At 38.3% G+C, this 25446-nt stretch overlaps 1 protein-coding gene and 1 pseudogene across 1 annotated transcript in view; one reads left to right on the plus strand and one right to left on the minus strand.

Annotated features, from left to right (window-relative positions):
* Positions 1 to 25446, plus strand: part of ZDHHC17 (zinc finger DHHC-type palmitoyltransferase 17) — a 106245-nt gene that overhangs the window by 10087 nt on the left and 70712 nt on the right. The gene's annotated exons all lie outside the window — the stretch shown is intronic.
* Positions 17412 to 17772, minus strand: LOC137202880 (small ribosomal subunit protein uS10-like; annotated as a pseudogene).

The raw sequence follows: 25446 nt of genomic DNA on the forward strand, positions 1-25446 counted from the left end.
GTATCTGTATTAGTTTGCCAGGGCTGCCATAACAAAAGACCACATATGGAGTGGCTTAAATAATGGAAATTTATTTTCTCACAGTTCTGGAGGCTAGGAATCCAAGAACAACGTGATGGCAGGTTTGGTTTCTTCTGAGGTCTTACTCTGCTTAACAGATGGCAGCCCTCTTGCTGTGTCCTCAACATGGTTTTTCCATTGTGTATATGCATCTCTAGTGTCTGTGTGTCCAAATTTTCTCTTCCTCTAAGGACACCAGTCACACTGGATTAGGGCCCACCCGGATGACTTCATTTTAACTTGATTCCCTCTGTAAAGGGCCTAGCTCCAAATACGTTCACGTTCTGAGGTACTAGAAGTTAGGGCTTCAACAGATGGATTTGGGGGGACACAATTCAGCCCATAACAGTATCTTTTGCCAACTTTAAAAAAATGGATTGTTAATTTTACTGTTGAGTTTTGAGAAGTTTCTGTTTTCGTTTTTGTTTTTAATACCCTAGACACTAGTCTTTTGTTGTGGTTTGCAAATATTTTCTCCCAGTCTGTAGCTTGTCTGTTCATCCTCATAACAGGGTCTTTCTCAGAGCATAAATTTAAATTTTGATGAATTTCAGTTTATAAATTTTTTCTTTTATGGATTGTGCTTTTTATGTCAAGTTTAAGATCTCTTTGCCTAGCTATAGATCCAAGAGTTTTTTTGCCTTTTTCTTTTTTAAACAGTTTATGGTTTTACATGTAACATTTAAGTTTAAGTTCAGGATCAATTTTGAATTACTTTTTGTATAAATTGTGAGAATTAGGTTGAACTTCATTTTTTCTCCCCCTTTAAATGTCCAACTACTCCAGCACTATTTGTTGAAAAGCTTATCGTTCCTCCATTGAATTGCTTTTACATGTTGTCAAAATCAGGTGAGCATATTTGTATGTTTTTATTTCTGGGTTCTATCTTCTGTTTCATTGATCTGTGTGTCTATCTCTCAGCCAGTACGACACAATCTTGATTGTTGGAGCTATATAATAGGTCTTGAAATTGAGTAGACTCCTTCCTACAATTCTTTTTTTTTTTTAATTATTTTGCCTGTTTTAGTTGCTTTTGCATATAAATTTTATTTATTTTTAGTGTTTATTTAAAATAATATTTTTATTGGAGTATAACTGCTTTACAATGTTGTGTTAGTTTTTGCTGTACAATAAAGTGAATCAGCTGTATGTATACCTATATCCCCTCCCTCTTGGACCTCCCTCCCACCCCCCACCCCACCCATCTAGGTCGTCAGAGAGCACCGAGGTGAGCTTCCTGTGCTTTATAGCATGTTCCCACTAGCTATCTATTTTACACATGGTAGTGTATATATGCAGTCCTAATCTCCCAATTCGTCCCACACTCCCTTTCCTCCCCGTGTCCACATGTCCGTTCTATACCTCTGTGTCTCTATTCCTGCCCTGCAAATAGGTTCATCTGTACCATTTTTCTAGACTCCACATATATGTGTTAATATATGATACTTATTTTTCTCTTTCTGGCTTACTTCACTCTGTATGATAAACTCTAGGTCCATCCACATCTCTACAAATGACCCAATTTCATTTCTTTTTATGGCTGAGTAATATTCCATTGTATATATGTACCACATCTTCTTTATCCATTCATCTGTCATTGGATATTTAGGTTGTTTTCATGTCCTGGCTATTGTAAATAGTGCTGCAATGAACATTGGGGTACATATGTCCTTTTGAGTTATGGTTTTCTCAGGGTATATGCCCAGTAGTGGGATTGCTGGGTCATATGGTAGTTCTCTTTTTAGTTTTTTAAGGAACCTCCATACTGTTCTCCATAGTGGCTGTATCAATTTACATCCGCATCAACAGTACAAGAGGGTTCTCTTTTCTTCACATCCTCACCAGCATTTATTGTTTGTAGATCTTTTGATGATGGCCCTTCTGACTGGTGTGAGGTGATACCTCATGGTAGTTTTCATTTCCATTTCTCTAATAATTAGTGATGTTGAGCATCCATTTATATGCCCCTTTGCCATTTGTCTGTCCTCCTTGGAGAGATGTCTGTTTAGGTCTTCCACCCATTTTGTTTTAAAATAAATTTATTTATTTTATTAATTTATTTTTGGCTGCATTGCGTCTTTGTTGCTGTGCACGGGCTTTCTCTAGTTATGGTGAGTGGGGGCTACTCTTTGTTGCAGTGTGCGGGCTTCTCATTGCGGTGGCTTCTCTTGTGGAGCTCGGGCTCTAGGAGCACAGGCTTCACTAGTTGTGGCACACAGGCTCAGTAGTTGTGGCTTGCAGGCTCTACAGTGCAGGCTCAGTAGTTGTGGTGCATGGGCTTAGTTGCTCTCCAGCATGTGGGATCTTCCCAGACCAGAGCTTGAACCTGTGTCCCCTGCATTGGCAGGCAGATTCTTAACCACTGTGCCACCAGGGAAGCCCTGCCCATTTTTTGATTGGGTTGTTTTTTCTGACATTGAGCTCCATGAGCTGTTTGTATATTTTGGAGATTAATCCTTTGTCTGTTGCTTCGTTTGCAAATATTTTCTCCCATTCTGAGGGTTGTCTTTTCATCTTGTTTATGGTTTCCTTTGCTGTGCAAAAGCTTTTAAGTTTCATTGGGTTTCATTTGTTTATTTTTGTTTTTATTTTCATTACTGTAGGAGGTGGGTCAAAAAGATCTTGCTGTGGTCTATGTCAAAGAGTGTTTTTCCTATGTTTTCCTCTAAGAGTTTTATAGTATCCATTCTTACATTTAGGTCTTTAATCCATTTTGAGTTTATTTTTGTGTATGGTGTTAGGGAGTGTTCTAATTTCATTCTTTTACATGTAGCTGTCTAGTGTTCCCAGCACCACTTATTGAAGAGGCTGTCTTTTCTCCATTTTATGTTCTTGCCTCCTTTGTCATAAATTAGGTGACCATATGTACATGGGTTTACCTCTGGGCTTTCTGTCCTGTACCATTGATCTATATTGCTGTTGTTGTGCCAGTACCATACTGTCTTGATTATTGTAGCTTTGTAGTATAGTTTGAAGTCAGGGAGCCTGATTCCTCCAGCTCCATTTTTCTTTCTCAAGATTGCTTTGGCTATTCAGGGTCCTTTGTGTTTCCATACAAATTGTAAAATTTTTTGTTCTCCTTCTGTGAAGAATGCAATTGTCAATTTGATAGGGATTGCATTGACACTGTAGATTGCTTAGGATAGTATAGTCATTTTCACAGTATTGATTCTTCCATTCCAAGAACATGGTATATCTTTCCATCTCTTTGTGTCATCTTTGACTTCTTTCATCAGGGTTTTATAGTTTTCGGAGTACAGGTCTTTTGCCTCCTTACGTAGGCTTATTCTAGGTATTTTACTCTTTTTGTTGCAGTGTTAAAGGGGATTGTTTCCCTAATTTCTCTTTCTGATCTTTCGTTGTTAGTGTATAGGAATGTAAGAGATTTCTGTGCATTAATTTTGTATCCTGTAACTTTACCAGATTCATTGATTAGCTCTAGTAGTTTTCTGGTGGCATCTTTAGGATAATGTGTGTATAGTATCATTTCATCTGCAAACAGTGACAGATTTACTTCTTCTTTTCCAATTTGTATTCCTTTTATTTTTTTCTTCTCTGATTGCCATGGCTAGGACTTCCAAACTATGTTGAATAAGAGTGACGAGAGTGGACATCCTTGTCTTGTTCCTGATCTTAGAGGAAATGCTTTCAGTTTTTTCACCATTGAGAATGATGTTTGCTGTGGGTTTGTCATGTATGGCCTTTATTATGTTGAGGTAGGTTCCCTCTATGCCCACTTTCTGGAGAGTTTTTATCATAAATGGGTGTTGAATTTGTCAGAAGCTTTTTCTGCATCTATTGAGATGATCATATGGTTTTTATTCTTCAATTTGTTAATGTGGTGTATCACATTAATTGATTTGTGTATACTGAAGAATCCATCCATTCCTGGGACAAATCCCACTTGATCATGGTGTATAATCTTTTCAATGTGTTGTTGGATTCTGTTTGCTTGTATTTTGTTGAGGAATTTTGGGTCTATGTTCATCATTGATATCAGTCTTTAATTTTTTTTTTTTAAAATCTTTTTTGGAGTATAATTGCTTTACAATGGTGTGTTAGTTTCTGCTTTATAACAAAGTGAATCAGTTATACATATGTTCCCATATCTCTTCCCTCTTGCATCTCCCTCCCTCCCACCCTCCCTATCCCACCCCTCTAGGTGGTCACAAACCACCTAGCTGATCTCCCTGTGCTATGTGGCTACTTCCCACTAGCTATCTATTTTATGTTTGGTAGTGTATATATGTCCATGCCACTCTTTCACTTTGTCACAGCTTACCCTTCCCCCTCCCCATATCCTCAAGTCCATGCTCTAGTAGGTCTGTATCTTTTTTTTTTTTTTTTTTTAGGTCTGTATCTTTATTCCTGTCTTAACCCTAGGTTCTTCATGACCTTTTTTTTTTTTTCTTAGATTCCATATGTATGTGTTAGCATACGGTATTTGTTTTTCTCTTTCTGACTTACTTCACTCTGTATGACAGACCCCAGGTCCATCCACCTCACTACAAATAACTCAATTTCCTTTCTTTTTCTGGCTGAGTAATATTCCATTGTATATATGTGCCACATCTTCTTTATCCATTCATCCGATGATGGGCACTTAGGTTGTTTCCATCTTCGGGCTATTGTAAATAGAGCTGCAATGAACATTTTGGTACATGACTCTTTTTGAATTATGGTTTTCTCAGGGTATATGCCCAGTAGTGGTATTGCTGGGTTGTATGGTAGTTCTATTTGTAGTTTTTTAAGGAACCTCCATACTGTTCTTCATAGTTGCTGTATCAATTTACATTCCCACCAACAGTGCAAGAGTGTTCCCTTTTCTCCACACCCTCTCCAACATTTATTGTTTCTAGATTTTTTGATGATGGCCATTCTGACCGGTGTGAGATGATATCTCATTGTAGTTTTGATTTGCATTTCTCTAATGATTAATGATGTTGAGCATTCTTTCATTTGTTTGTTGGCAATCTGTATATCTTCTTTGGAGAAATGTCTATTTAGGTCTTCAGCCCATTTTTGGATTGGGTTGTTTGTTTTTTTGTTATTGAGCTGCATGAGCTGCTTGTAAATTTTGGAGATTAATCCTTTGTCAGTTGCTTCATTTGCAAATATTTTCTCCCATTCTGAGGGTTGTCTCGTGGTCTTTTTTTTTTTTTAACATCTTTATTGGGGTATAATTGCTTCACAATGGTGTGTTAGTTTCTGCTTTATAACAAAGTGAATCAGTTATACATATACATATGTTCCCATATCTCTTCCCTCTTGGGTCTCCCTCCCTCCCACCCTCCCTATCCCACCCCTCCAGGTGGTCACAAAGCACAGAGCGATCTCCTTGTGCTATGCGGCTGCTTCCCATTAGCTATCTACCTTACATTTGGTAGTGTATATATGTCCATGCCTCTTTCTCGCTTTGTCACAGCTCACCCTTCCCCCTCCCTATATCCTCAAGTCCGTTCTCTAGTAGGTCTGTGTCTTTATTCCTGTCTTACCCCTAGGTTCTTCATGAGATTTTTTTTTTCTTAAATTCCATATATATGTGTTAGCATATGGTATTTTTCTTTCTCTTTCTGACTTACTTTACTCTGTATGACAGACTCTAGGTCTATCTACCTCATTACAAATAGCTCAATTTCGTTTCTTTTTATGGCTGAGTAATATTCCATTGTATATATGTGCCACATCTTCTTTATCCATTCATCTGATGATGGGCACTTAGGTTGTTTCCATCTCCGGGCTATTGTAAATAGAGCTGCAATGAACATTTTGGTACATGACTCTTTTTGAATTATGGTTTTCTCAGGGTGCATGCCCAGTATTGGGATTGCTGGTTCATATGGTAGTCCTATTTGTAGTTTTTTAAGGAACCTCCATACTGTTCTCCATAGTGGCTGTACCAATTCACATTCCCACCAACAGTGCAAGAGTGTTCCCTTTTCTCCACACCTTCTCCAGCGTTTATTGTTTCTAGATTTTTTGATGATGCCCATTCTGACTGGTGTGAGATGATATCTCATTGTAGTTTTGATTTGCATTTCTCTAATAATTAATGATGTTGAGCATTCTTTCATGTGTTTGTTGGCAGTCTGTATATCTTCTTTGGAGAAATGTCTATTTAGGTCTTCTGCCCATTTTTGGATTGAGTTGTTTGTTTTTTTGTTACTGAGCTGCATGAGCTGCTTGTAAATTTTGGAAATTAATCCTTTGTCAGTTGCTTCATTTGCAAATATTTTCTCCCATTCTGACAGTTGTCTTTTGGTCTTGTTTATGGTTTCCTTTGCTGTGAAAAAGCTTTGAAGTTTCATTAGTTCCCATTTGTTTATTTTTGTTTTTATTTCCATTTCTGTAGGAGGTGGGTCCAAAAGGATCTTGCTGTGATTTACGTCATAGAGTGTTCTGCTTATGTTTTCCTCTAAGAGTTTGATAGTGTCTGTCCTTACATTTAGGTCTTTAATCCATTTTGAGCTTATTTTTATGTATGGTGTTAGGGAGTGTTCATGTACCTGTCGACTTATTGAAGAGGCTGTCTTTTTTCCACTGTATATTCCTGCCTCCTTTATCAAAGATAAGGGGACCATACGTGCATGGGTTTATATCTGGGCTTTCTGTCGTGTTCCATTGATCTATATATCTGTTTTTGTGCCAGTACCATACTGTCTTGATTACTGTAGCTTCGTAGTAGAGTCTGAAGTCAGGGAGCCTGATTCCTCCAGCTCCATTTTTCGTTCTCAAAATTGCTTTGGTTATTCGGGGTCTTTTGTGTTTCCATACAAATTGTGTAATTTTTTGTTCTTGTTCTGTGAAAAATGCCAGTGGTAGTTTGATAGGGATTGCATTGAATCTGTAGATTGCTTTGGGTAGTAGAGTCATTATCACAATGTTGATTCTTCCAATCCAAGAACATGGTATATCTCTCCATCTATTTGTATCATCATTCATTTCTTTCATCAGTGTCATAATTTTCTGCATACTGGTCTCTTGTCTCCTTAGGTAGGTTTATTCCTAGATACTTTATTCTTCTTGTTGCAATGGTAAATGGGAGTGTTTTCTTAATTTGTCTTTCAGAATTTTCATCACTAGTGTGTAAGAATGCCAGAGATTTCTGTGCATTAATTTTGTATCCTGCTACTTTACCAAATTCATGGATTAGCTCTAGTAGTTTTCTGGTAGCATCTTTAGGATTCTCTATGTATAGTATCATGTCATCTGCACACAGTGACAGTTTTACTTCTTTTCCGATTTGGATTCCTGTTATTTCTTTTTCTTCTCTGATTGCTGTGGCTAAAACTTCCAAAACTGTGTTGAATAAGAGTGGTGAGAGTGGAGAACCTTGTCTTGTTCCTGATCTTAGTGGGAATGGTTTCAGTTTTTCACCATTGAGGACGATGTTGGCTGTGGGTTTGTCATATATGGCCTATATTATGTTGCGGAAAGTTCCCTCTATGCCTACTTTCTGCAGGGTTTTTATCATAATGGGTGTTGAATTTTGTCGAAAGCTTTTTCTGCATCTATTGAGATGATCATATGGTTTTTCTCCTTCAGTTTGTTAGCATAGTGTATCACTTTGATTTATTTGCGTATATTGAAGAATCCTTGCATTCCTGGAATAAACCCCACTTGATCATGGTGTATGAGCCTTTTAGTGTGCTGTTGGATTCTGTTTGCTAGTATTTGGTTGAGGATTTTTGCATCTATATTCATCAGTGATATTGGCCTCTAGTTTTCTTTCTTTGTGACTTCTTTTTCTGGTTTTGGTATTAGGGTGATGGTGGCCTCGTAGAATGAGTTTGGGAGTGTTCCTCCCTCTGCTATATTTTGGAAGAGTTTGAGAAGGATAGGTGTTAGCTCTTCTCTAAGTGTTTGATAGAATTCGCCTGTGAAGCCATGTGGTCCTGGGTTTTTGTTTGTTGGAAGATTTTTAATCACAGTTTCATTTTCAGTGCCTGTGATTGGTCTGTTCATATTTTCTATTTCTTCCTGGTTCAATCTTGGCAGGTTGTGCATTTCTAAGAATTTGTTGATTTCTTCCAGGTTGTCCATTTTATTGGCATAGGGTTGCTTGTAGTAATCTCTCATGATCCTTTGTATTTCTGCAGTGTCAGTTGTTACTTCTCCTTTTTCATTTCTAATTCTATTGATTTGAGTCTTCTCCCTTTTTTTCTTGATGAGTCTGGCTAATGGTTTATCAATTTTGTTTATCTTCTCAAAGAACCAGCTTTTAGTTTTATTGATCTTTGCTATCGTTTCCTTCATTTCTTTTTCACTTATTTCTATTCTGATGTGTATGATATGTTTCCTTCTGCTAACTTTGGGGTTTTTTTGTTCTTCTTTCTCTAATTGCTTTCGGTGCAAGGTTAGGTTGTTTATTTGAGATGTTTCTTGTTTCTTAAGGTAGGATTGTATTCCTATAAACTTCCCTCTTAGAACTGCTTTTGCTGCATCCTATAGGTTTTGGGTCGTCGTGTCTCATTTGTTATTTGTTTCTAGGTATTTTTTGATTTCCTCTTTGATTTCTTCAGTGATCACTTCATTATTAAGTAGTGTATTGTTTAGCCTCCATGTGTTTGCATTTTTTACAGATCTTTTCCTGTAATTGATATCTAGTCTCATAGTGTTGTGGTCGGAAAAGATACTTGATACAATTTCAATTTTCTTAAATTTACCGAGGCAAGATTTGTGACCCAAGATATGATCTATCCTGGAGAATGTTCCATGAGCACTTGAGAAAAATGTGTATTCTGTTGTTTTTGGATGGAATATCCTATAAATATCAATTAAGTTTATCTTGTTTAATGTATTATTTAAAGCTTGTGTTTCCTTATTTATTTTCATTTTGGATGATTTGTCCATTGGTGAAAGTGAGGTGTTAAAGTCCCGTACTATGATCGTGTTACTGTCGAGTTCCCCTTTTATGGCTGTTAGCATTTGCCTTATGTATTGAGGTGCTCTTATGTTGGGTGCATAAATATTTACAGTTGTTATATCTTCTTCTTGGATCAATCTCTTGATCATTACGTAGTGTCCTTCTTTGTCTCTTGTAATCGTCTCTATTTTAAAGTCTGTTTTGTCTGATATGAGAATTGCTACTCCAGCTTTCTTTTGATTTTCATTTGCATGGAATATCTTTTTCCATCCCCTCACTTTCAGTCTGTATGTGTCCCTAGGTCTGAAGTGGGTCTCTTGTAGACAGCATATGGATCTTGTTTTTGTATACATTCAGCCAGTCTGTGTCTTTTGGGGGGAGCATTTAATCCATTTACATTTAAGGTAATTATCGATATGTATGTTCCTATTCCCATTTTCTTAATTGTTTGGGGTTTGTTATTGTAGGTCTTTTCCTTCTCTTGTGTTTCTTGCCTAGAGAAGTTCCTTTAGCATTTATTGTAAAGCTGGTTTGGTGGTGCTGAACTCCCAGCTTTTCCTTGTTTGTAAAGGTTTTAATTTCTCCATCAAATCTGAATGAGATCCCTGCTGGGTAGAGTAATCTTGGTTGTAGGTTTTTCTCCTTCATCACTTTCAATATGTCCTGACACTGCCTTCTGGCTTGCAGTGTTTCTGCTGAAAGATCAGCTGGTAACCTTATGGGGATTCCCTTGTGTGTTATTTGTTTGTTTTCCCTTGCTGCTTTTAATATGTTTTCTTTGTATTTAATTTTTGATAGTTTGATTAATATGTGTCTTGGCATGTTTCTCCTTGGATTTATCCTGTATGGGACTCTTATGCTTCCTGGACTTTATTAACTATTTCCTTTCTCATATTAGGGAAGTTTTCAACTATAATCTCTTCAAATATTTTCTCAGTCCCTTTCTTTTTCTCTTCTTCTTCTGGGACCCCTATAATTCGAATGTTGGTGCGTTTAATGTTGTCCCAGAGGTCTCTGAGACTGTCCTTAGTTCTTTTCATTCTTTTTTCTTTATTCTGCTGTTCAGTAATTATTTCCACTATTTTATCTTCCAGGTCACTTATCCGTTCTTCTGCCTCAGTTATTCTGCTATTGATCCCTTCTAGAGTATTTTTAATTTCATTTATTGTGTTGTTCATCATTACTTCTTTCCTCTTTAGTTCTTCTAGGTCCTTGTTAAATGTTTCTTGCATTTTCTCTATTCTATTTCCAAGATTTTGGATCATCTTTACTATCATTATTCTGAATTCTCTTTCAGGTAGACTGTCTGTTTCCTCTTCATTTGTTAGGCCTGGTGGGTTTTAACTTGCTCCTTTATCTGCTGTGTGTTTTTCTGTCTTTTCATTTTGCTTATCTTACTGTGTTTGGGGTCTCCTTTTTGCAGGCTGCAGTTCGTAGTTCCCGTTGTTTTTGGTGTCTGTCCCCAGTGGCTAAGGTTGGTTCAGTGGGTTGTGTAGGCTTCCTGGTGGGGACTAGTGCCTGTGTTCTGGTGAATGAGGCTGGATCTTGTCTTTCTGGTGGGCAGGTGTACGTCTGATGGTGTGTTTTGGGGTGTCTGTGGCCTTATTATCATTTAGGCAGCCTCTCTGCTAATGGATGGGGCTGTGTACCTTTCTTGCTAGTTGTTTGGTATAGGGTATCTAGCACTGTAGCTTGCTGGTTGTTGAGTGAAGCTGGGTCTTGGTGTTGAGATGGAGATCTCTGGGAGATTTTTGCCGTTTGATATTACGTGGAGCTGGGGCGTCTCTTGTGGACCAGTGTCCTGAAGTTGGCTCTCACCTTAGTTGCACAGCCCTGACTCCTGGCTGGAAGACCAGGAGACTGTCCTCCACATGGCTCAGAATAAAAGGGAGAAAAAATATAAAGAAAGAAAGAGAGAGAGGGGTGGGGGGAGGCAGGTAGGGAGGGAGGGAAGGAAAGGAAGGAAGGAAGAAGGAAAAAAGGAAAGAAAGAAAAAGGATAAAAATAAAATAAAGTTATTAAAATAAAAAATAATTATTAAGAAAAAAATTTTAAAAAGTTAAAAAACAAAAAAAAAAAACGGACGAACAGAACCCTAGGACAAATGGTGAAAGCAAAGCTATACAGACAAGATCTCACACAGAAGCATACACATACACACTCACAAAAAGAGGAAAAGGGGAAAAAATAATCTATCTTGCTACCAAAGTCCACCTCCTTAACTTGGGATAATTTGTTGTCCATTCAGGTATTCCACAGATGCAGGGTACCTCAAGTTGATTGTGGAGCTTTAATCCGCTGGTCCTGAGGCTGCTGGGAGAGATTTCCCTTTCTCTTCTTTGTTCCCACAGCTCCCGGGGCTCAGCTTTAGATTTGGCCCTGCCTCTGCGTGTAGGTCGCCTGAGGGTGTCTGTTCTTCACTCAGACAGGACAGGGTTAAAGGAGCCGCTGATTCGGGGGCTCTGGCTCACTCAGGCCGGGGGGAGGGAGGGGCACGGAGTGCGGGGCGAGCCTGCGGCTGCAGAGGCCAGCGTGACATTGCACCAGCCTGAGGTGCGCCGTGCATTCTCCCGGGGAAGTTTTCCCTGGATCACGGGACCCTGGCAGTGGCGGGCTGCACAGGCTCCGGGGAGGGGACGTGGGGATAGTGACCTGTGCTCGCACACAGGCTTCTTGGTGGCGGTAGCAGCAGCCTTAGCGTCTCATGCCCGTCTCTAGGGTCAGCACTGATAGCCGCGGCTCGAGCCGGTCTCTGGAGCTCCTTTAAGCAGTGCTCTTAATCCCCTCTCCTCTCACACCAGGAAACAAAGCGGCAAGAAAAAGTCTCTTGTCTCTTCGGCATCTCCAGACGTTTCCCGACTCCCTCCCGGCTAGCCAGCAGTGGTGCACTAATCCCTTAAGGCTGTGTTTACGCGGCCAACTCCAGTCCTCTCCCTGGGATCTAAACTCCAAAGCCCGAGCCTCAGCTCCCAGCCCCCACCCGTCCCCTGTAATTTTCTTTTTTTGTGATATCTTTGTCTGGTTTTGGTATCAGGGTGATGGTGGCCTCGAAGAACGAATTCGGGAGTGTTTCTCCCTCTGTAATTTTTTGGAAGAGTTTGAGGAGGATAGTGTTAGCTCTTCTCTAAATGTTTGATAGAATTTGCCTGTGAAGCCATCTGGTTCTGGACTTTTGTTTGTTGGAAGATTTTTAATTACAGTTTCTATTTCATTCCTTGTGACAGGTCTGTTTATATATTCTAATTCTTGGAAAATTGTACCTTTCCAAGAATTTGCACATTTCTTCGAGGTTGTCCATTTTATTGGCATATAGTTGCTTGTAGTAGTCTCTTATAATCCGTTGTATCTCTGTGGTGTCAGTTGTGATCTCTCCTTTTTCATTTCTAATTTTACTGATTTGCGTCCTCTCCCTTTTTTTCTTGTTAATTCTAGCTAAGGGTTTATCGATTTTGTTTATCTTCTCAAAGAACTAACTTTTACTTTTATTGATCTTTGCTATTGTTTTCTTCGTTTCTATTTCACTTACTTCTGCTCTGATCTTTATGATTTCTTTCCTACTACTGACTTTGGGTTTTCTTTGTTCTTCTTTCTCTGTTTGCTTTAGGTGTAAGATTAGATTGTTAATTTGAGATTTTTCTTGTTTCTTGAGGTGGGATCGAATTGCTATAAACTTCCCTCTTAAAACTGCTTCTGCTGCATCCCATAGGTTGTGGGTCATTTTGTATTTTTGTCATTTTTCTGTGTTTTTTGATTTCTTCAGTGATCTCTTGATTATTTAGTAGCACCCTGTTTAGCCTCCATGTATTTGTGTTTTTTACAGTTTTTTCCCCCTGTAATTGATTTCTAATCTCATAGCGATTATAATCTCAGAAAAGATGCTTGATATGATTTCAGTCTTCTTGAATTTTCCGAGGCTTGATTTGTGACCCAAGATGTGATCTATCCTGGAGAGTGTTCTGTGTGGACTTGAGAAGGAAGTGTATTCTGCTACTTTCAGATGGAATGTCCTATAAATATCAATTAAATATATCTGGTCCATTGTGTCATTTAAATCTTGTGTTTCTTCATTTATTTTCTGTTTGGATGATCTGTCCATTGGTGTAAGTGGGGTGTTAAAGTCCCCCACTATTATTGTGTTAATGTCAATTTCCCCTTTCATGGTTGTTAGCATTTGCCTTATGTGCTCCTGTGTTGGGTGCATAAATACTTACAATTTTTATATCTTCTTGGATTGATCCCTTGATCATTATGTAGTTTAGAATAACCTTGTCTATATACAGAAAAAGTCTCGCTGGGATTTTGATAGGAATGGCATTAAACTCATCTGTCAATGTGGGGAGAATTGACATCTTAACCATTTTTATTCTTCTAATCCATAAATATGGTATGTCTGTCTATTTATTTAGATCTTCTTTGATTTCTTTCATCAGTGTTCTGTGTTTTTTAGCATAAAAATACTGTTTATGTTTGATTATGCTTAATTTCTGTCCTCTCATGCCCACTGAAGGCATCTCTCCAGCAGTTCTCTACTCACACTTCTACCTCATCAATTTTTGACTCTACCAGATCATTTCTACTATCAGTCATTTCTCCCATCCTGAAAAAAAAATCTCAAAACCCACACCATGTTTTCCTCGATTGCACTTCTCTTCTGCCTACTGCCCTATTTCTTTGCTCTTTGTATCAAAACTCCTCAAGAGATTTGCCTGTACTTGCTGTTCCCAGTTTCTTTCCTTCCATCTTTCCTTTAATCAGTTCTAGTCTGGCATGTGCTTCTACCTTGGCAAAGCAACACGAAATCTATATTGCTGTATCCAGTGGTTAACTTGTGGTCCTCATCCTTGTTGACTTTTCAGCAGCATTGATATAGTTGATCTACCTAAATTAACTTTTTTCAATTTGCTTCTGGGAAATGCAGGTCAAAACAAGATATAATTTAGTACCCACCAGATTCCTCCAAAATTAAGTCTGGTAAATCTAAGTATAGTGAAAAACTCATACATTGCTAGTGAGAGTATAAGTTGGTACTGCCACCGTGGAAAGTATTTTAATGACAGTAAAGTAGAAGATACTCAAAATCTCTTAATCCAGAAGTTCCAATACTAGGTGCTTACCCTAGAGGAACTTTTACAGATGAGACCTGTATAAGATTGTTCATTGCAGTATGATTTATAGTAGCAAAAAAGTCTCTTAGTAGGGGACTGTATGTGGTTTATTCATGTAATGGAATACTGTCTAATAATTTCATTAAATAAACAAGAACTACATGTTTCAGCACAGGTAAATCCCCAAAAACATAATGTTAAGTGAAAAATACTAAGTATTTTAAGATACAGTTTTGTATAATAGGATGTAAAGTGGGATTTTTTTCTTGTCACCTAAGCATTTTTCTTGGAGCTCAAAATTGAGGACAGTAGTTGACAAAGGAGCCCTGCAGTATAAGCAGAGGTGCTGAACCTGCTGGAAAGTGGCTGTGATTTGTACTGGAACTCTATTACCTCTAGTCGGTACAAGATAAAGAGAGACTTAAGTGGGAGCAAAGGATTCTTGGAAGAGTTATCAACCCAAGAGGGAGTGCTGTAGTGTTTATATTGTCTTCCATGTGGGTTGCAAACAATTTCTCTGAAAGATTGGAGAACTTTTCAGGAGGAAAAATACTTCTCTGGCTGAATGTCTGCTGGGTTGTGGAAAATAGTTAGGCCTCCCTAGGATGCTGTCTGAGTGGAGTGTTAGAGAATTCTTGGAAAAGTGTGATTTGGGTCCCCTGGAATTACTGATGGCCCAGAGACTGGGGGCAGCTGCTGCTTTACTGGGGAGGTGTAAAGGTAAGCGATATATAAAATAGCCGTACAGTGGAAGAGCCAGGACACACAACTTCCTCTGTGTGTCCAGTGATGTTGAATTAAAGGTGTTTCCTTTGGGCCAACCAAACACTTTAGAGGCTAGACAGGCTACAGCCATCTTGAAAGAAACTTACCAAAGAGAATTGCCTGCTGGGCAGAAGCAACCTCAAAGTTATACCAGTGACATAGGAGCTGAGGACTTTTTAGAGGTAAGCTGAAGAATGTCTCTTCTGCGCCAGAGAATGTTACAGAGGCAGATTCTGTCAAAGAAAACCAGAGATGACAGTAGTTAAAATGGTAAAAATGGATTTCATCCAGGAACCATTGCAATAGGGGAAAGGAGCCCCTCAGTATACAACTGGGCTCAGTTCTGAGTACAGCAAGGACAATTGGAAATTTATAGCCAACAGGCAGAATGAGGTGGGGGTGATCAGTGGAGGGAAAATACTAAGAGGAGACATCAAGGATAGGGAGATTCTTGCTAAACCAACTTAACAGGATTCTTGCTGAGGGCAAGCCAGGGTGATCAGATAGCAAGGACAGGAAATTCTGTAAACTGACTTAGCAGGATTCTTGCTAAAGCTGGACTATGCAGTCCCAGTAAGGATGGGAGGCAAGGTCAAGGCCCATTTGAGAAGAATGATCAGAGGAGTCTGACTGCAGTTTGGTCAAGGAGAGAGTATTGCAGAATTCTCAAAATGCCCCACATGAGAGAGGCAACAGTAGATACTGCCAATGACTGAGGATGTTTGATAGCTGAGAGAAAACTACAAACAGCACCTAGCCTATGTAATATTAACTTTGCCTCTTTACTTCTCACTTTTCCACCTTTATTCCCATCTTCTGGTAAGCAGAATAATGGCTTCCCAAAAATATCAAATCTTAAACCCTGGAACTTGTCCTGTAAGTGTTACCTTATAAGGGAAAAAGAATCTTTACAGGGATGATTAAATTAAGGGTCTTGTGATGGGGGAGGTCACTCTGGATATCCAGGTGGACCCTAATTGCAATTACACGTATCCTTATAAGAGGGAGGCAGACAGAGATTTGAACACACATACAGAAGGAATAGCCCTTAAGAAGCAGACCAGGGAGATTTGAAGATGCTGGCCTCAAATATTGGACTGATGTCACCAGAAGCCAAGGTATGCCGGAAGCCACCAGAGCTAGAAGAGGCAAGGAATAGCTTCTCCCCTAGAGCCTCTTTAGAGAGCATGGCTCTGCTGACCCTTTGTGATATTGATGTTTGATTTTGATCTTCCGATCTCCAGAACTATAATGTAATAAATATGTGTCCTTTTAAGGCACTAATCTTGTAGAAATCTATTACAGGATCAATAGGGAACTAACACATATCCCATCACACAGTACTATAATAATTTGTTTGCGTAGTAGTGAGAATACAGATAACAGGACAGTTGACTCTACCTGAAGGAAACAAGGAAGACTATGGTGACTTTTGAAGTGTGAATTAAAGAATTAGTAAAAGTCTTTCAAACCTGAGATGGGGTGTGCCTTCTGAGTAGAATAGCTAACATGAGCAACATGGTACTGAGGTTTTTAAAGTACATGACTGTACTTGGAATGGCTGGTATAAATAAACATGTATGATGCTTGGAAGGAAATGATGAATATTAAAGCTGGAAAAAGTAAGGTGGGGCCAGACCATGCGATTTTGTATGACTGCTGAAATGTTCTTCATTTACTCAATATGCACGATTTTAAGGATTTTAAGCAGGGGAGTGATTGGAACAGCAGTGTAGGCAGACCTTTTAAGAGGATATTGTAGAGGCAAGACAGAAAAAGGTGGTCAAGTGGACATTTGTATCTAAATGCAATGTTATTCATTCTCTGGAATGGATTTGAATAAGGATGACTTAACAACTTTATAAATGATGGAGAAACAGTAAGGGCATTGCCTGTTTAAAATGGAAAAAAAATAAGGAAATAAGGATGTACTGTCATTATTTTTTTGTAAAATTGCATTTGATGTTTCTGCCAATGCCATGAAAGGAAAGACAACACTTATTTTCAGATTTGATTGTATTTTTAGACTATTCAAAGAGATCATAAAAAATTAGAGATTATAATTTTAACAATGTGGCTAGATACAAGGTAAATCTGGACATTAGTAGTACTCCCATATACTACTTATAACCAGCTCCAAAATGCAATGAAAATGATTTATATAGGTCCCCGTCTGCATACTACTTACTAGAATAACTCTCAGAGTTATAGTAGTCAGGATAAGCTAGGTCTTGCTGCAGTAGCAACTCTCTTAGTGGCATACGTGTCAGTGGTTTGCTACACATGCATTATGGCTGCTCTGGGACCCAGACTGATTGATTATCTGCTCTCTGGAACATTGCCAGTTTCCATGGCCGACGAGAAGTGAGAGTGAGGAATTGCATACTGGCTCTTAAAACCTATTCTCTGACAGCAACATGTCTCTTTTATTCATATTCTCTTGGTTAAAAGAAAAAAGTCAATCACTTGGACTTACTTAATTTTCCAGGGGCCAAGGACGTACAAAACTACCATGTGCTTGGGAAAAGAACTGGAACTATTTGATGGGTAGCACTAATGATTATGGTAGTATTTTTTTTTTAACAACTGATTATCAATTTATTAAAAATGTTGATTTAAGCATCTGCACTGGTGACTTCAGCCTCGACTCCTGGCTCAATACTGATGGAAGTGATCTGCTTGACAATCTCAGAAGGACTGTGCAGGTCAATGAGTCCCTTGTGGATCCTCATCTGGAAAAAATCCCAAGTCTTAGAACCGTCACGACAAGGAGTTTTCCTTGTAGTTATTCTCAGAGTCTTGGTAGACATCTGAACTGGTCCTTTTCGCTTTGAGATTCTTTTCCTTCGCACCTCTGATCAGGTCAGCACATCCCTTCTCCAAAGACTTCACGTTGTGGCTGGTGAGGGTGATTCTAATGCGGTGAATCGCCACCTCGGGCTCCACTGGAGTCTTTCCGGTATCTTTAAAAGCCATGGATGGCTGTGGCACAGCTTCCTGACTGACTTGTTCCTTGGCGAGAGCGAACAGCGGTAAGTTAGGAGCAGGAGTGGGTGGCCCGAGGCTCCGCTGCAGCGGCGACCCTGTCTTCGTCCAAGTGCTATGGTAGTATTTAAATATAAAAGTCAGGACCAAGGAAAAAAATGTACGTGATTATAAAAGTATAATCCTTGAAATATATCAAAAGCATAGATAACAGCTCTAACAATGGAACAGAAGTGTTTAGATCAGTATGAAAAGGTTAGTATCTAATCTTCTCTAAACATAAAATCAGATTCAAATACATTAAACAAACAAATTTCAGGACCAAAATAGAATAAAATGGCCAAAGGATAGGAACAGGTAATTCTCAAAAGATGAAATAGAATAGGAAAATATATTTAAGGTTGAGAGTTCAAGTATTATCTACTCTATTTAAATTAAGGGATAATTTAAAAACAACACCTAGAGTCAGTGAGTTTATGGAGAAATGGTTAATCAGATATTGGTGGTGGGATTATAAATATAGTCCCTTTGCAAAAAACAATTTAGATATTGTATCAAGAACCATAAGAATATTCATACCGTTTAAGAATCTCTCTCTAGGAATTTACTCCAGTTAACACATTTTTGACCAGAAATGTATTAAGGCCACAGGCGTTAGTTTCTACAAAAATCCCCTGGTCAATAATGGGTTAAAAAGAAGAAATGTTAAATGAGTTAAAGGAAGTATTTTGTTGTAGTGAGGAAAAATCCATCCATTTATTCTTTTTTTTTTTTAAGTTATCCTTTTTCTTGGTTTGTTTTTTAAAATTATTATATAAGTTTAAGGTGTACAGCATTGTAATTCAACATCTGTATACACTACAAACCAGGCGTCTAGTTATAATCTATCACCATACAGTTGACCCCCTTCACCCCTTGCTCACCTCCCCCCAGTCCCCTTCTCTTCGGTAAACACTAATCTGTTCTCTGTATCTATGAGTTTTTTTTTGTTTTATTTTGTTTTATTTTTCTAGATTCCACACGTGAGTGAAATCATACAGTATTTGTCTTTCTCCTTCTGACTTATTTTACTTGGCATAATACCCTCAAGGTCTATACATGTTGTTGCAAATGTCAGGATTTCATTCTTTTTTATGGCTGAGTAGTATTCCATTGTGTATGAATATACCACATCTTCTTCATCCCTTTATCCATCGATGGACACCTAGGTTGTTTCCATGTCTCAGCTATTGTAAATAATGCTGCAGTGAACATAAGAGTGCAGATGTCTTTTTGAATTAGTGTTTTTGTGTTCTTTGGGTAAATACCCAGAAGTGAAATAGCTAGGTCATATGGTAGTTCTATTCTTAATGTTTTGAGGAATCCCCATACTATTTTCCATAGTGACTATTCCAATTTACAGTCCCACCAACAGTGTACAAGGGTTCCCTTTTTTTCACATCCTCTCCAACATCTGTTATATCTTGTCGTTTTAATAATAGCCATTCTAAGAGGAAATGTAAAAGGGAAGAATATAAAATATATGAATACTGTGATTACAGACTAAAGATATATAAATATTTGGGCAAATAAAGATTGTATAGCAGTATTGAAGGAAATTTGCAAAATTAGGTTAAATTAAAAAATAACACTTCTTCCTAAAAACACATACTCTAGTCTAATAGTGAAAAAAACCCTTGACAAATCCCAGTTGAGGATCATTCTACAAAATATCTGACTAGTTCTCAAAACTGTCAAAGTCATCAAAAATAAGTTTGAGGAATTGTCATAGCGAAGAAGAGCCTGGGGAGCCATGACCTCTTAAATGTAATGCGATACCCTGGATGGAATCCTGGAACAGAAAAAGGACATTACCTAAAAACTAAGGCAATCTGAATAAAGTATAGATCTCAGTTAATAATGTATTAATATTGATTGAATAACAACAAATGTACCATACTAATGTTAGATGTTAATAATAGTGAAAATTGGGTGTGTGGAATATGGGAACTGTGTACTGGTTTTGTAAATCTTAAACTATCCTAAATAAAAATAATCCTAAAAATAAAGTTTTTTTTTTCTTTTCTTTTTTTTTTTTTTTAAGGAGAGGGAGAAAAATATACATATAGGCATTTGTTCATCAAATGTCTGTGGAAGGAAAAAAAGTGTGCCAGATTTATGTATATTGTTACAAGTATGTATATACATATAGATTAATACTAGAAGGAAATGAAGTGAAACCAGTTTTTAGTGAAGCTAGAAGGTGATGAACATTTTCCTAGTCTAAAATTTGTTGGAAGCAAGCAAAGTGAATTTGATAGTTTGGATTGAGACAGTGGTGGTCCTACAGCATAAAGAGAACCTACCTATGCCTCAAGTTGGCCTCTCTTTTTTAAAAGCAAAAATCACATACTGTTAGCCAGGGATTGGGGACCACAGCAGAGCATATAATATAGCAGAGACTTCTTACTTACTGAAAAAATTGATTTGAAATCTTTCCATTATATCACCAGATCATTTTTGTCCAATCTTCCCTTAAAGAGGGTACATCAAATAGATTAGTAAGAAATTCTGTCTTGAGTGTAGTGCCCTTTGCTGACACTATTAATTAAATACGTTTTAAAAGAAAGTTATTTTATAATTTTGTAGTGGCTACTGCTTTTCCTTATCTTTCTTTGTTCATTTCGTTATATGCTTAATGCTTATGCTGTCCTCTCATTATATATTCCTTTTTAAAAATCCTTATGGTATTCCTAGAATTTAGTTCATTACTACCTAGGTTTTAAGAAGGTCTCACATTTGGCTCATCAGTTTTGGCTAGGACTTAAAAATGAGTCAGTTATGTATAGAGACTTTTTTTCTTTTTGTCAACAACACTTTATATTGTTTTAGTTTCATCATATACATTTAATGGAATTAAATTTGAGAAGCTCAAAATTATATAATTAAATACAATTAGCTTCTTGATTTAGAGTCCAACCTGTTAGAATGATACCTGACAGCAGACATTTGCACAGTGCAAGTTACAGTCATATGGTTAAGCCCTACTGGTTTGCTAATTCACCTGTGTATATTTATGGGTTAATGCACCAAAGGCAGGCAGATAACATGTGTCTTGTAGGTAACATGTATGTGCCCTAGGATTTTATTGAATTGACTTTGTGCTCTCTCTCTGTTTGGAAATGCATTTATATTGAGAATTACGGCATCTTTTCATACCTATATTTGCCATTGTATTTTGCCCTCTTTGAATTATCTTCATATTCTTTGCCCATTTTTCAATGTGTTGTTACTCATGCTTTTCTCAGAGCTTTTTTTTTTTTAAACATTAGGACTGTTATTACTGATATTCTTATATTTAAATCTTTGACCTGACTGGAGGTTATCTAATATAAGGAGTGAGATGGGAATCTTATAGGAAGAGTCCTTGACTGAGGCCCGGTCCTGCCGGGTAGTCACTTCTCTAGGAAGCCTGGGAAATTGATCTTCACTCTAACTGGTCTTTCATTAAACATTCAGGTAAGTCCTAGAGCTGTTTTGAACAAGTTACTTAGACCTGGTGAGCACCAGACATACGGTCAGAGTCTCCAGAACAGTCAGGAGAGTCCAGAGTGGCACAAAGCCTCCCCAGAACAGGGGGGTGCATGGTTCTCTCACCAGGAGAATAGTAGAGGCATCTACCTGTATGTTCTCATGGGATGTGTTGCTGACCTGGGAAGCTTCCACCTGGGAGCATGCTGCTCTGAATTCTGCTTTGTGTGGCCCTGCTTTTCCAGACAAGCTTCAGCATCATATGCCATTAAAGAAACTATATCCTTGGCTGTATTTGTTAGCGTCTTTCTACCAAGCACATCACTCTTCTGTGTTGGAGCCTGTTGAATTTTTTTTTTATCCCAGATGGCTAGCCAGTTGTCCATTTATACCATTTACTGAATAATATGTCTTTCCCTCCTGATTCTAATTCCCATTCTTAAAGCTCTATTCCACTGCCCTATTTATCACTGCAGTACTCCTATTTTTTCTTTAGTTTGCTTTCTGATGTATTATAATTAATGGCAGGGCAAGTCCCTGCCCTTACCCTTCTTTCTGAATATTCCTGAACTTACTCTTGCATGTTTGTTCTTTCAGATATACTCTACCATAGAACCGATTCTTGGAGCACCTTTTCTTATAGAGCTCTTATTAAACATCTATATTTGGTTGGTAATAAAGTACTGTGCCATAGAGCAGGGGTCCCCAACCTTTTTGGCACCGGGGACCGGTTTCGTGGAAGACAGTTTTTCCATGGCCTGGTGCGGGGATGGTTCAGGCAGTAATGCAGCGATGGGGGCGGCAGATGGAGCTTCGCTCCCTCGCCCACCGCTCTCCACCTCCTGTGTGGCCCAGTTCCGTAGCAGTCCGCAGCCCGGGGCTTGGAGACCCCTGCCATAGAGGATTCTTTGATCAGTGCTGCCTCCTTCTTTGTTGTTGTTTTTTTTTTTTTGCGGTACGCGGGCCTCTCACTGTTGTGGCCTCTCCCGTTGCGGAGCACAGGCTCCGGATGCGCAGGCTCAGCGGCCATGGCTCACGGGCCCAGCCGCTCCGCGGCATGTGGGATCTTCCCGGACCGGGACACGAACCCATGTACCCTGCATCGGCAGGCGGACTGTCAACCACTGCGCCACCAGGGAAGCCCCCTCTTTGTTTTAAATGAATGTAAACTAAAGATTAATAGGTCTAGTATTTTTTAAAAGTTAACTAGATTGTATTAACTAGATTGCACACAGACACTTGCTCACTAGTTTATTGGTTATATAATTCCATCCAGGCATGTGAATAAACACGTATTATGGAGTCTATCATCTTGATATGCCATCCAGAGTTTGCCTGTATCTGCCGTATAAGTTTGAGTTTTATCGTATTGATTTCTCTTAGCAGCCGTGTATGGCAGCTGAGCTTGTCCCAGCTCTTCTCCTTCCTGTCTGCTACTTGAGCAGCAGGTTTTGGAGGTGCTTTCTCTCCTTCTACTTCTGTTCAGCAGCTCCTAGGGCTATAAAAACCTTTGGCTGTCAATTTAGGTACCTTAAGGATCCTTCCAGTGGCTGTAATTTCTTTATTCCAATATATAAAATCATTGTATGTTAGCCTTAGAAGGGATCTTGGAGGACTTCTAATCTAGTGGTTTTTAAACTTTTAAAAAGGAGCTAAATCTTTTTTTATTATTAAAGAAATATTATGTAAAGCCCCAGTATCTAAAAAAGAGGCTAAATAACAAAGTGCTTTGTTTAAGAAGGGAGTGAATTGAGTGGAGCTAAAACTATAAAGCTCTTTGATGCCCTGATGTTGGTCCTTGAGGCACCTGGGTAGAACTCTAAGCTGATCTTATTCATCCCCCTCTTTTTACAGATGAGGGACCTGAATCCTACCATAGGTAATTGCCTTGCCGGGTTGTAGCCTAGGTAAGAGAATGGCAGACTTTCAATTCATTAGCCTCTCAGTCAAGGACTTTTTCTATTATACCATGCTGCTTCTAATGGAATTACTGCATTCTTAAAAGTTACAATGACCTACATATGTATTTTTTAATTAGTATTACTTTCCTTGGCAGAGATATCAATTAAATTGCATCTTGGTTCCCATTAAAATCAAGGAAAAATTATAGGATTTTAGTGTCATTAAATATTTATATGTTGAAAATTTATCTGATGTATAATAGCAAATTTATAATTAAAAAATTAATATAATCTATACATTTATAGGATATATTTATTTACATTAACACGGTATTTTTTATGTTTTTAAAGTTTAAAAATCACAACTGTTATTCCTAGGCCTAGTGATAATGGTGGTTATCTTGATAGAGAGTGTTGTCATTTGTCAGATTGGCAGGGTACTAGTTCTAGAGGTGAATCAGTTTCCAATGTGATTAAAAGTGAGAAAAAGAATTTAAGCCCGTGTTATTAATTTTTTTTTTTTTTTGCGGTACGCGGGCCTCTCACTGTTGTGGCCTCTCCCGTTGCGGAGCACAGGCTCCAGACGCGTAGGCTCAGCAGCCATGGCTCACGGGCCCAACCGCTCCACGGCATGTGGGATCTTCCCGGACTGGGACACGAACCCGTGTCCCCTGCATTGGCAGGCGGGCTCTCAACCACTGCGCTACCAGGGAAGCCCCGTGTTATTAATTAAAAAAAAAAATAGTACAACAGGTTGGAGATTTGCTTAAACACCATTTCCTCTACCTTTTTAGTGGGAATAACTGTACCTCTTGAAAATTACTCTAAGGATATATGTAAAGCCATCTTTAAAAAAAATCATATTTCCCTTACTAAAAAGTAGAAGTAAACAAATAAAAACCATATAATTGTGATAAAACAAATGCATTTAATTTTTAAATGTTATTGGAAAAAAAGTCTGATTTCTAGTACATTGGAAGATCACATTTGGCACTGTCAGTGGGGCAAAATGGACGGTAGATAAACTGAGAATACAATTTAATCATTATATATAATAACAGGTCTCTGGGGATAAAAATAAAATTAAATTCACATGAAAGCATTACAGTAGTAAGCTTTAAAAAGAGATTTATTTTTTTATTTAATGAATATTTGTTATTTGTCTCTAAAAGCAACCTATTTGTCCTTAGTAAAAAATAATAGCAGTTTGCCCTAGCAGATTTTCATATTGAAATAGTTTTTAAAGTTATATTATTACTTTTTGGCCCTCATGTTATCTTTATTTAAGTTTTAACTTAGCTCTTGCTTCTAATCTTTGACTTATGTTTCTTATCTACTTTGTCCTTCCATTTTGGACTGTAAAGGCCTTGAGGGCAAGAAACCATATTTGGTATTTGCATATTGGTTTGCAGTACTGCTTCAAGCCACAGTGGAGCCTGACACAAAAGGAAAACGAGCAATACTAGTGCTGTCTATATTTAAAATCTTTATGTTTAGGATTTGTTTTGTTTTGATTTTTAAAATCTTGATTATTGAGTTTTTTGGCACTCTCTTAAACTTTGCACTAGCTTTATCCTGTCCTGGCTTGGGGTCCCAGTACATTGTAGAGGACTTTGTTTATAGCAAACTTTCAGTACATGTTTTGTTGGACATTTTATTTCATTCTGCTTGTAAACTGTGGCCGGGTTTTTATTTTCCTTCAGATGTCTTATGGACCTATAGAAAAAGTCAGAATTGCAAGTTTAAAAGGTTATTTTCCTTATGGTAGGGGAGAATAATATCAGAAAAAATTTAGAAAAAAAGGAAGTGCTACTGATCTGAGAAATGTCTTTTAACTTGCTCCACTGAATATAGAGCATAGAGAAGTTGAGAACTGGAGTTCAGTGGAGAAATTAAATAGAACAGTTTTAAAAATTAAATTGGGTAAGTCTTATGTATTGGTTAGCTTCATCAATTATTCAGAGTGTTGTATACACCCAATATACTATACCTGCTTGTGTTCATATTTAACCAGTTCTATTTATTTATTTATTTTTTTTTTTGCGGTACGCGGGCCTCTCACTGCTGTGGCCTCTCCCGCTGCGGAGCACAGGCTCAGCGGCCATGGCTCATGGGCCCAGCCGCCCCGCGGCATGTGGGATCCTCCCGCACCGGGGCACGAACCCGTGTCCCCTACATCGTTAGGCGGACTCTCAACCACTGCGCCACCAGGGAAGCCCAACCAGTTCTATTTTAATGGAGTCCAAGAACAATC

Source organism: Pseudorca crassidens, chromosome 11, assembly GCF_039906515.1.
Source record: "Pseudorca crassidens isolate mPseCra1 chromosome 11, mPseCra1.hap1, whole genome shotgun sequence".
Lineage (NCBI taxonomy): Eukaryota > Metazoa > Chordata > Mammalia > Artiodactyla > Delphinidae > Pseudorca > Pseudorca crassidens.